Raw genomic sequence first — 13536 nt, 5'->3', positions numbered from 1 at the left:
CTCCTCTCCTCTCCTCTCCTCTCCTCTCCTCTCCTCTCCTCTCCTCTCCTCTCCTCTCCTCTCCTCTCCTCTCCTCTCCTCTCCTCTCCTCTCCTCTCCTCTCCTCTCCTCTCTCCTCATCTTTAATCTCTAAACAACGTTTCCTTCACCATACATGCATTTGCTGACATGTAAGCAAAAGCATGTGGGGGGTTGAATAAGAGTATTTTCTGTAAATTATACATATGACATCAATACTGAGGTTGCCTAAAAAGAAAAATCCCCTTTGTTATCTTTGAAGCAGGGCAAGAACGATTAATATGAACAAGACAATATAACTTAACAAAAGAGTCGCAGAGTGGAGAAGTAAAATATGTCATGCTTTCATATAACAGAAGTCCAAGATCACAGATAAGTTTGTACCATGTTGTCAATGTCATGGATTCTGAAGTTTTACAAAAATAATCCTGATTTATCTGAAATCTATTCTCTTAGAGGGGAAAAAAATACCATTTTCCCTGTTTGAAAGATAAACAGATCTAGAGAAAAATCAAGGGAGCTTAAGTTACTCATGCAAAGCCACAGAGGAAATTAATGTCAGAGTGAAACTAATATCTAGATGGTGCCAAAACACTATTTAAGCATGTACTCTTAGCTTAAAATTTCCATCTTCCAGAGAATGACAAGATATGCTATCCATTGTGAAATGCATCCAGCTCACAGACTTTCATTTAATGTTAGTTTGAAGTGTTAGCTGCAGTATTATGATAGCTCTTACAAAAACACTGCTGTGCACAAGGAATCCCAGATATGACATTTGATCAAAGCTGACTGTCACAATGAAGATCTGTTCATTTTTGCACAGTGGAAAGGCATTTGTAACAAGATTTTTGATGGCCACCTGGAGGTTTAACTAAATGATTTCTTTTGAGTCTTCTGTCATGATTTTCACCCTCAGTATCTCCATTACTTGGAGAAAAAGAAATATGTAAAATAGATTAGTAGAATGCCAGAGGATAAATGGAGAGCATCCTTAAGGAAAGAAAGGTTCTTGGAGAAACTTAGGTGCTCTAGTCTGCAAGAGGAGTCTGTTGATTAAAAAAAAAAAAATGTAGTTATATAAACATAACTCTACCTATAGATATTCACAAAATCTATGCATCTGACAGTGACTGATGTTATCTTTCAGAGAAAACAATGCATTGTTATTTGTGGTATTGACAGAAAGCCACAGAACATTTAAATATTTGCCATAGCTGCTGTAATTAACCCCAAACCCAAACTTCCATCAGCAACAGAATTAAAATATTTATTACTGCATAATGATACTTCCTGCTCATTTAGAGTAGTCTAAAGCTATCAGAACATTTTAGACCTATTCCTCATAGCTTTCAAGACTCCTTCCTTTAAAATATTCCATTAAGCTAAACCTGAGCTAGTAACTCAAGGCCCATAGACAACCCATTTACAGGCAGGTAATGAACATTCAAGCTCAAGTTTCAAGATAAGCCAGGAAAGAACATATTCAAATAAATGAAAGCTAGTGACTCTAGAGCAACCATTTTCAATATCCTGCTCTGCTGCAGTTATTTTGTGTTATCAGCATAGTTACCTTACTCCAGCTCTGCAAGGTATTTAGGCCCATCGAAATCACGATGGAACCAGCAGCAGTTAGGCAGCTTCATGTGTTAGTTCTCCTTATTGATACCATGAGAATAACAACACCTGTGCACCTGTGGATAAATAAATCTTGGAAAGTTCAGCTGGTCAGATATTAGAGCTACAGAAAGAAAACAAGGCCACGAAACAGATGATGCCATTATCAGCCACTTGGGCCGTTTCCAACAAAGTCCAGCAATATCAGTATGAACCATGGAGTACATAGCTTCTTGACAGCCAAGTGCCATTTGTTCAGTGTGACCTTGTCCATATCTTCATGGAGTGTAGAGGGGCTACAGTGGAACACCAGAGGGACACAGGTGAGGTGAGTAAGACTACTACAAAGTCAGGGATGTCACTGTTTAGAATTGCTCAGTAGCACAACCTCTTTCCTATCACATGGTTAGAGAGTCCAGTATAGGTGGACACTAAGTGAAAATAAATATTGTGACAGAATTTAAAGCACAAATTTTACTTGAGAACTGTGTTGTTGATAGCTGAAATTTTCCATCGTGATGATGACATGAATTATTCATGTCCCCAACAGTGAAAGAACATAGCTTTCATAGAGAATCTTTAGGGCATGTGGAAGAACAAACAGAATTTTCAACATCTATCAACCTCCCACAGTTATAAGATGCAGAAGGGAGAAGGGTGGTTTAATGGATGATTGTGTATTTTGATCAGCAAAGGAAAATGTATATTCACTTTCTTACAATATGTATATATTACTATACACCTCTAAAAATAATGTCAGTACTTAGAATATGTCATTTTCAAACAGGTTTGTGGAGTCACTGGTCTTCCTACTCTGAAGTTTGTGTTATGCAATGTTATTCTGCTCAGTTTGTACAGAATTCGTAAGCTGTGAAAAAACCTTCAGTGCAAAAAACATGTTAGCCAAGACCTTGAGTCCAAAATAAGCTATTGAACCTGTTTGGACTGATGGTCAATTCAGACATATCAATTATGCACTGGACCTTGTCAGCAGTAGTGAGAACGTGCACTACCTTTAATATAGGGCAAAAAGATGAGTTTGTGAATGCTGGTCTTACCATGTGCACCAGCTTGCCATTGAGTGTTGTTAGTATCACAGAGAAATTAAACACTGTAGAGAGAAATCAGTGATGGACAAGTGATACAAGCGCCTTACAGACATCTTTGTACTACACTATTCCAAAACTCACCAATCTTCCTCTCCACTGAAGAGGAATCGGTCTGTTCATCAGCATTACATCCAAAAAGGAATTTAGGATAACTAGAGGACATACATGAAACCAGGTCCTCATTATGCAGTGACATAAGATACGTTTTTATACAGCAATATTTCTCTCTTCTAGATAAATATTTAATAATTTCAACTCTCTGATTCATCTTTCTCCAGACATCTGGACCTAAGGGGAAAATGGTTCATATTCTCTTGTTCCCAGCTGGAAAGAGTAGACCAAAAGTGATCCTGCACCCCATGACTTGAAAAGGACAAAGTTTTGCTGGTTTTCAAAGAAAAACCAGTTTAGCTTGAAACTGTTGAGCTATGTTTGGAAAAGAAAGAGCACCAATCTGACCGTAGTAAGCGAAAACGACACATTTAAGGAAACATAGGGCATAGCAATTTTATTTATTTATTTGTTTGTTTATTTTACTTTTTCAAAAGCTACAGTAAGAGACAAATGCCTTAAGAAAAAAGTTCTATAAAAGTAAGACCTCTTTTCCCACATTAGAGTGCAAATTAAACTTTGCCCTGCAGTGGCACTTTTTAGAAAGGTGTAAGAAATGTCCAACCAAGTAGGCAGTGAACTGAACATTACCAAGGGATTTAAATATGTTTCACAAGTCCCATATGGTGAGAAAAGCTTTTCTGACAACACTTGTAAGAGCCAGATGCTGAAAGAAAGAAGTACAGATAGGATGTCTGATCCTGCAGTCCTCACATGGGGAAAACTCCCTTTGAAGTCCATAGGAATGTAAGCAAGGATTGCAATTTTTATCACTATTCTGACATCCTCTATCATACATCTAAGTTATAAGCAAATTTTCCATTTGAGAGGCTAATTCTCATCTCTCTCCCTCTTTATAGCACTTTCCCCTTCACTAGCTGTTTTTAGCCCAATTCAGCTGCCTATATGATGCAACCCCAGATCATTCAGCACCTGTCATTTCATTATAAAAGGGAAATCTATGCAGAGAGATGTGTTACAATTTAAAGGTACCATTTGTACTTCAGAAGGCAAAAGACTCAGATTCACGCTCATATGAGAAGTTGCTCTTGAAATCCTGTCAGTCTACACCCCAAAAGACATGATGGCAAACTGAATGCAGCACTCACAATTTTGATTTCAAGGGCTAAAAATTAATAGAAGACTTTTAATTTTCTATCTTTAAAAAGATTTAGAAAGATTTAAATAGATTTACTTTCTTAAAGTAGAAAGATTTCACTTTATCCAGAATACTGTGCACGGAAGTTTGCACAAAGCAAACTGCAAAAAAAAATGAGGAAAACAATGTCTTAGTTTTCCTATTGCTTCTGCCATTCCTCCCATTTCAGTTTCTGACTCTTGCCCCTTGAAGAAAATCCTCTCTCTATTCAGGATTTGCAGAGCTGAATTTTCCCAAATAACAGTTTTTTGTTTGTTTGTTTGTTTTTTTCCTTTTTTTCCTTTTTTCCCTCTGAAAACTGCTGCCATGGGAGGGGTTGCAGAAGGGGAAGAGGAAGAAGACAAAGGAGACAGTAATGGTTCAGGCACTGATTCTTTTCTTCTTTAAGTCAGTGATTAGAGATCTCATCCTGGATGCAGATGAGCTGAGCCCAGTTGACATGTCTGCCTAAGGGGATCTCAGCAGGTACCTGCCATGTGACATGAGAGGACTTGAACCAGGAGAACATATTTTTGTGCAGTGACTACTACAGTGGGAAGGTTCTGAGGATCCCTATCAGATCAGGTCCTCTGACAATACAGAAAAAGGAACATCAAGTTTACAGATCTTGACAGATTCAGAGATTAACTTGGTACTGAGTTTCCCAGCCTAATCAGGAGCTGTGGGATCATGGACTTTACTCTCACCTTATCTGGCCAGAAGTGGATTTTTTAGTCTTAGAAAATAACATTAAACTCTGAAAACTGCAGTCTATTGTCTTGGAGTAGGTGGTGGTAGCAAAGCAGGAATTTTTAACACGATGGACATGGAATTTTGGCTTTTGTGAATCTATGCTCTCATAAAGTAAAGGGTCTCAGGAAACATTAGATTCATTCTACTCTGATTAGCTTCTGTAATGAAGTCCAAGGTCCCCAACTTGATTATCTCTAGATATCAGGGTAGAGTTAATAGAGTATTTTTAATCCAAATGCTGATATAGTGTTGATTATGTTTAATCAATGAACAAATAAAAGAACACTCTTTATTGAATAAAATAATGCATATAGAAATATTTATGCTTATTTAAAAAGCCATTAATTTTCCACTGTCAATATTAAAAATAACACTGAAAAGAGAATGCATCCTTATGATTCCTTACAATTAACATTTTAAAGAACATTCCCAGAACTACAAGATCAGGATGGCTACATCCCATTTTCCTACAAAACTAGGATTGTGGAAGAGTGTTTTGCTTTTTGTTATTGTTGTTGGGGTTGGTACCATAACTATTACTATTGCTGTTGCTACTATTACTATTCCAATTACTTTTATGATTATAATATATTTATTTAGTTTAAGAGAGTCTTACTCTGGTAAAATAACTTCCCTTAATTTATCTATTTTTGTTTGAACAGTATCTACCTTTAAAATACTATAATCATGATAATAACCATCACTCTTCTATTGTTTATAGCTCTCCCCTTATACTAAGGGGAAAGATGCCAAATCAGAATTTTCTTTTTTCTTTTTTTTTTTCCTGAAAAAAAACCAGATTTTTCCAGGAAAGGAGAAAATGTATGTGGATCGAGTGAGTATCTGTTATTTTTTTGCTCATACTCAGAATTTCTTTCCCATTAAAATGCACTCTTTCCAGATTTATGGATGAAACAAAACACACAGCAATTGTATTCTGAGTTTCAAGTGCTTGATAAAATGGGAACTTTGGAGTGATACTTTATAAATTCTTTTTCTAGTATAGATGTAATTATTAGAAGTTCTGAAGATGTTGTTGAGCTAGTTTCAGTTCAAGCTGATTTGAAATGCCTCTCCAAATGACTAGGTTCTCTATTATATCAAAAACACACTAAAGAATATGAGGTAAATTTAGCAATTTTGCTAAAATGCCAATTAAACGTGTTAATTTTGCTAGGTTATTGGTCTACTATAGACTATAAATATGAATTAGAATCAGGCTGGTCAGTCTTACATGCAGATTCCTACTGAGGGGAAAAAAAAAAAAAAGAAAAAAAAAAGGATGTCCTTGCTCCTTGACAAACAGTTGGGATTGACTTCCTAATATTCACAATGGGCAAGAAAATAAATTAGCTAATATTGAATTCAACTTAAATGACGTTTCAGTGCAAGGTACAAACAGCATGAGGCCTCAATAAGTCAGAAATATTCAGAATTGATATAATTTTCTTTTTCAGTAAAAGTTATTTTTTTCTTTGATGGCTGTTGAGTTATCATAAGCTACAAAAATAATTCTAAGATCCATTTTCTAACACGTAGTCTTCTTGTTTGAAGATTGTTATGTTTGAGTGTAGGGAAAACTACTTTAAACTGAGAAAATAACCAAAATGTTTTGAACACATTAATACTGTGCTGATTATGGAAAGTTGAAAAATACTTCTCAAAATTTGACAAGAAACACAAGCTTTAAAGTGCTGAAAACTTTTCCTATCTGAGTTAGCCATTGTCTGTTCTGTAATTTCAGTGTTCTCTTAGAACAGCACCCTCAGCTCACCCTATACTGGGACAAAAATTATACAAGACCCTTGCTGAGTGTTTCCTGCAAGATAAATGAGTCAGGTAAGTACTACATTTGCTGTAAGTGGATGATTCTGTCCGGTTTCTCTCTTCAATAAAATTAACATGCCTTGTCCGTCACCACATTCTAGTTTAGCTAGGAGAATATTCAGTGTATGCTACATATTGTTCAATAAAAGCAAACAAAAAGTACAACCAAACAGAAGCCTTTTACCTTCAGGGCTCCCACATAACTTTTTAGTAAAATTACATAAAGCATAACCTTACAGGAAACAATGTATGCATTTTGCCAACTTTCTTCCAGAAAACATATGGTATTTGTAACATGTCACAGTTGGTGAAAGATTAAACTTTCTAGTAGTTCTTGTTAAGAGAAATGATCTGACACAGCCAGATGTTATGCTGATATTGGCTTAGAAAAGGAGATTCAGTTTTAGAGGAGATGGTTCTATTTTGGTTCATTAGGTAGAACTGATGGCCATTGGATCAGAAAAGACCTGGTCCACACAAATAGTATCTGCTAAGTAATTATTAATCTATCATTTATTAATTATTAATAATTAATTCTAAATTCATTTCTTCAGGTGGCAGAGAAAAATTTGTGCCAGTTTTGCTTTTATATCAGACTTTGGAGGTGCATGTGTGGGAAAGTCACATGCCAAGTCATAAGTTTGCCTTTGATTCTAGTCCTTGGTTATAAAAAAAGCTTTCTTTGGTTTCATCTCATTCATCAATCTCAAAAGTCACATTTCAAACAAAACAATGTTCAGGGTGCACATTCAGAATGCCTAGACACCAAATGAAGAACATTTTTGAATAAATCATTCCAGCAAATATTTGGAAGTTAAAATGTAAAAAATTCACCAAATAAGTCCTCATCCAATGTCTTCAGCAATAAAAAAGTGACTTAGATTTTAGCAAAACATTTTTCTTGTTTGTCCAACAAGTCATATTCCTAATTCATTACTGATCCAATAAGTCATTTTACAGTTTACACCTTGGCAGGATGCATGTGTTACCAGCAGATTGCTACAAGAGTACATAGAAACCTAAAAGAATTATTTTGTGTGTGTTTTTTTTTTCCTGTTTGGAAAATGAAATAGTAATGTGGAGGATGTGCTACAGACCACTGCGGCTTGTGTGAAACTCAAGGTACATGTTGCACTGCTGAGGCACGTGAGGACATGTGAAGGGGTTAAAGACTGTGGGGATAGTGTTAGAGGTCTAGGTAGGGCAGAAGAAACGAACGTCCATGCTATCTGTTGAATGTGGTCTCCTTTCTCAGGACTGTGTGGGCTTTGTTTAAAAAAAAAAAAAAAAGAAAGACCCCAAAGATCCCTCAGAATCCAAGGAGTGGACAAGATTTTTTGAGTCATGGAATAAGGATCCCAAAACAAAATGGAGAGACGTTATTTGAAATCAGTAAATATCCCTTAAATACACAAACCTAAAAAATAGCTTTCTTTCTTTCAGAGTTGGCAGGTCACTTTATCTGGATCACAGTGCTTCCTTACCCTCACCCTTGAGATATTGTGATACCATGCCAAGACTGGAGCACTGCAATGTCCCCAGTGTGACATAAAGGATACGTGAATTCAACAATATTTCCTTGATTAAAGAGGTTAGAAAACACTTGGTCAATGTTTTTGAAGCTTGTAAAAACAAAACAAAACAAAATATTTTCACTGTGTAGTTTCAAAAAACTGTAAAATTTAAACAGTGTTTTTGACTAATTTCATGTAAAAGAGGTGTTTGTGGCAGAGCTCCAGACATCTGATTCCAAGGTACAGTCCCTTTTGAACACAACATTATGTTTTATGACTAGTATTTATACTAAAATCAGGAGATTCGTTGCTTAGGGTTTGGTCAGATGAATCTTTTCTTACCAACTTCTTGACTTCCATGAAAATGTAAAAGGAGAAATAATGACTCATCCTTTGGAAGCATCTGTGTTGTGGTCTTTTCATTATGGTTGGAGTAAATAACTGCAAAAATAAAACAGTAGCAAGAAGGTCAGACAAAGTCAGCCATCAGATTTATCTTCACTAACTATATTAGTGATGGGATTTAAGACTTGAATCTTTTTTTATAAACACATGACTTACTTCAAGTAATAGAATATAGGTATGATTTTGAAGCTTGGTGGGAAATAAGAATGCCATATCACCAGTTTCTGGAACATGCTTTTAAGAACTCGGAATTTAATTGTTCTAGTTTTCACTGAGTGACTGAAATCTTGAAGAAAAAAATAATTGTTTTCCTTTCATAAAATAGTACCTGTGAGCTCTGTCAATTTTAGCGCACCTGTCTTGGTCTCTGGCAGCTGAAAACACTCCATATAAAGTCATCCTTTTGTTATCATTGCTTTTAAACTCAAGAAAAATCCTGTAGTATTTCTCCATTATCTGTCGAAGTATATCTTTTTTTTTTTTTTTTTTTAAATTGGAAGATTGTAATTGCATTTTCATTTATTCTACTTTTAAAAACTGTAAGATTTGTTTCAGATATCTATTATCAAAAAGCTAATTACATGTGCCATTTTTTACATTCAAAACTCTTTTTTTTCTACTATAGGTCTATTTTTATAAACTGTAAACTGTCTTCCTATAGCAATGATGTTTGTGAGAGATTAACTCTGGGGAAAATATATACTCAGTTGTGGCTGTCAACATCTTAGGTATTGGACACTGATATGTTACTTCTGATTTACAGAAGTAACAGAAGTAGCTAATTATGTAATAATAGGAACCTAAGAATCTCCTATTCTTCCCTTTTGTCTTTTGTTTAGGAATTCTATTCAAATAAAACCAAGTGGAGACTGATAGTATGCTTACTATGAAACTTCTCTGAGCAGCCGTAAGATAAAATGCATTTTAAATATATGTTAAGTAGGTACATAGGACCAATGAAAAAAAAGCAAAGGGAGCATTTGTTTTTTACATCACTAATGCAAGAGATTTTTTTTTTTTCATTAGTGAATGGTTATTCACTCTTCATATTTTATTCCTTACAGAAGGATAAGAAATGATGCAGAAAGTAATCTGGACATTCTTTTACTATCAGTACTGTTGATCTTGAGCAGACAGCAGTAATAGTGGTATTTATTTCTTAAATCATATTAGTATTCCAATGGCTTTACAGGTATTTCCTCTACAGAATGCACATTATTGGTAAATTACTTCTAAATAATGGTATACTTAATGTGTAGGTGTGCAATTATGTAGTAAAACAGACTTAAGTACATTGGTAGCCAGCGTAACCAAGAAGTACATTGACAAATAACCCTGTTAGCCTCCCAAGGATCAGCCTGGAGATTCTGATGAGAATTACACTGACTGTTTAGAGGCACGATACATCATTCTTTCAAGGGAGTGTTTCTCTACAACTCTTTTCTTTCTCCATAACCAATTGGCACATAAAATCTCGTGCAGACCTTCCATAGCACTCTGCGTGGAGACAATATACATCTGGAGAGAGAGACAGATGAAAGGCCAAGCCCTGTCCACATGCAATTTGTGCCTTCAGGTTAAGATTTTCCCTGGAAGAAAGGGGAATGTATTCCTTGCGAATGTGCACTTAATGCAGTTCATCATTAATGAATCATGGCTGAACATCACACATAGAATAGACTTGCTTTATAATTTTCTAATGACAAAATCTCTGAAACATGTAACAATGTATATAACTATAACAGCCATTTAGTTTTCATCTTGCTGAGTACGGATACACTCTTGTTTTTTATTTTTATTTTTTTTTAAATAAAAGTACATGTAGATAGTTCAAAATCAGTATCAAATAGTATCAAACATCTTCCTAATCTTATGACCTATATTTGCATTTCTGATACAGGGAGCTTGAACTAAATTGTCTAATAACATTGTAGTAATTTAATGCGGTACACTACAATATTAATAAAGTGCACATCATACTATTATAATGATTAACTTAAATTCCAATACAGTTGTGTCATTAAGGAGGGTGTACTACATTATGTAATTGGTTCTTCCTCTGTTACAAAAATTATCTTTTCAAATACACAGATTTATACTAAAAAGAAAGCTCCAATTTAATGAATGCATGAAGCAAAGTCTTTAACTTTCAAATATATTCTGTGAAGGGCTAATTTCTCAACAGTAATCTAAAACTGATGAAGAATCTGTTTCAACTTTGCTGTCAGAAGACAAGGGGAAGTCAGGGTTTATATTCTTGACACCGTTCTGATTTCAGAAAAGCAGAGAACGTTTATCCTGCTACATGAATACTGGTTGCATATATTAATAATGACTCCATAGGATGTTGCAATAAATGTTGATTTTATGTACTCAGGTATATTTCCAGTGCTTTCAAGAAGGGACTGTTGATAATAGCCTATTGCCTCTCACGTTTTTTTTATGTGCTTTTGTATTTATATGTTATATACATACATATACATACACAATCGCATAAACTTCTGCATGAAGACATGAGCTGTGGATTGGCATTCATCATTCGGTTTCCTTGAATTTGAAACAGGTGTAAGCAAGATTTCTGAGAACATAGAGAAGAGAGGACTTAACAGCACCACATACTATGATGTCTGAAAGCACCATAACTGCTGTACAGCAGTAACTATTCTCTCTACAGTATGTTGGGGTGGTTCTTAGTGAACACAGCAAGAAGTAACAATCCTGACAGAAAGGGGAAACACCGGTGTCCAGATTCGTGGAACAATGACTGCAGCATCAGCTAGGGCAGGTTGTTGTAGTAGCTCTGGCCATGCCCTGCTGTGTTTTGAGTACCTCCAAGAATGGATACCCCACTGTCTCTTTGGGCAAGCTGTTTCACTGTTTGACCACCTTTACAGAAAAAAAAAGAAGAAAAAAAAAAAGTTTTTTCCTTATGGTAATTTCATGATAGGCTTACAGCTTCATCAAACAAGGTAACTGCATGTCATTGAGTGAGCCTGAACCAGAACAAAAATATTTTAGATCCCTATTTAGGCATCTTCTGAGTAAGAAAGAAAACAGTATCCTCTTACAGGAACAAAAGAGGGACACAGATCACCTAGGTGCTTTCATTAGAAACAAAAATAGGAAGAAAACTATATTCCCTGCAAGCTGTATATACTCTATTGCAGACACCACATTAAGAAGTAGGGATCTATATCATTTGTTAGTCTGACTTGTGAGGCTAGAACTGGTTTATATTATGAATGAGAAATTAATATTTATATATAAATATTTAATTTTTATTTCAGACTAGCATTCTGGCTAGCATCTTAGTTGAATCAGGGTATGTATGTGCACACCCAAACAAATTTTAACTGACTTCAAATTGCAAGGAGATTCTAAGTCCACCTGCAATGTCAGTGTGGAAAGCAGTTCAAACTAATAAAAGCAGTTCAAACTCAAGCAAGAAAAGAATGTGAATTAGAAGAAAGTTACAGAACACAGGTATTTTTCATCTGCTCACTAAGTATAGAACTAAAACTCATTGGGAAAATGTGTAATAATATTAATATTAACAATAATAATAAATTAAATGCATTGTGTATCAGTTGATTGCTCACTTTGAAAGTAATGAATAAAACCAAGCCAGTACGGTTTGTAAAAGACAACTGTAACGATAGACCATACTTTTCAACTGTTGTGAGGATGGCTGGTTCATTTACTCTGTTTAAATTACTTAATTTCTGATGAAGCCTGCAGCTATTTAGGGTTAATAGACTTTCATCATTTCATTATGCTTCTGTGAACTGAAAAGTTTTCAATATAAGTAGGCTAAGAATTATTCACAGATGTTCTCAGCTGAGAATGACTTCCTCATCTCTTTCCTCACCATTTTTCCGCAACAAATAAAATGATAAGATATAGAACCGTGCCCTGCAGTTTTCAGCAGTTTTCTCATTGATCTTCTCACAGTCCAAGCAAAGGTTGTCTGCACAAGCCTATGGTCTCCCTTTTGGGATTCACTGGCCAATGAGAGACACTTTGGGCTTCTCATTAATGAAGTTTTGCTTTTCTTTAAAGCATGAAGTAGTTGCATACAAAATCTAAAAACCTACTCCTTTCCCTCAAAAGAAAGCAGAAGTGACTGAATATACCATTTATTTTCCCATGTTGAGAAAAAAAAAAAAAATCAACAAATGATTCTTGCATTTTAATCCAAATTGAACAAGATCCAACATTTTGTTCAATGTTGTTTTGCAGGTGGTGACATTGTAGGATTTGGTGTATTTATAGGTAGGATTATCCAGAACTTTTGAGATATGTGATGGTTTTCTTCAGAAACTATGAAGCCTTTTCAATATAACACATTTGTTAATGAACTATACTACTCACGGAAGTCAACTGTTTCTTCCTTATTCAGAATTACTTGTTTTATGTTTTTTATTCAGTGTGAAGTGGAATTTTTTCAGCATGTATGCAATGCTTAAATATCCATAATTTACATGCATTAGCCGAAAAAACTATATCAAAAAATAATGAAAATTATCAGGTGCCAATGCAGCCACTCTCTCACTACTGCTTCTTAGGAGGTCATGGGTAGAACATAAGACAAAAAACCTCCTGAGTGAAAATAAGGGCAGACAGATTTTTTACTAATTACTATGGGCAAAACATACTTGACTTGGGGAAGATGAATTTAATTTCTTGCCATTTCATTACAAAATAGAATAGTGAGAAAAAGAACAAAACTAAAACCATCTTCCCGTCACCATTTTTCTTACAGTGGAGAAAAATTAAACGATTTTGTGTATTGCAAAAGCAAACAAAAAAGTAAATAGAATGAAGCAGTATGAATCAAAAAAATATATATTATTTTTTTTCTTAGTAATCCCCTCTCAACTACTTGCTTTGCTCATGAGATCTGTACCCACATCATGCCTGGGAGCTGCCTGAGCACCAGGCTGCTGAGCAGGGCAGCCTGTGATGGCACCTCCTGCATCTCTTCTGTCAGGACTTGTCCACTCTGCACAGAATACTTAATTATGCACTGGAGCAGAGGCCAAAG

At 35.2% G+C, this 13536-nt stretch overlaps 1 long non-coding RNA gene across 1 annotated transcript in view; it reads right to left on the bottom strand.

Moving 5' to 3' along the window:
- Positions 1–2727: 2727 nt before the first annotated feature.
- LOC106037309 (uncharacterized) overlaps positions 2728–13536 on the bottom strand; it is a 131524-nt gene continuing 120715 nt past the window's right edge. Inside the window, exon 4 of the long non-coding RNA XR_001207940.3 lies at positions 2728–8528. This is a non-coding gene — a long non-coding RNA (uncharacterized lncRNA). The remainder of the gene's footprint in view (positions 8529–13536) is intronic.

The sequence above is a fragment of the Anser cygnoides genome, chromosome 1 (genome assembly GCF_040182565.1).
Source record: "Anser cygnoides isolate HZ-2024a breed goose chromosome 1, Taihu_goose_T2T_genome, whole genome shotgun sequence".
NCBI classification, from domain to species: Eukaryota; Metazoa; Chordata; class Aves; order Anseriformes; family Anatidae; genus Anser; species Anser cygnoides.
The sequence above is the reverse complement of the archived record's forward strand: the minus strand, read 5'-3'. Positions and strand labels throughout refer to the sequence as shown.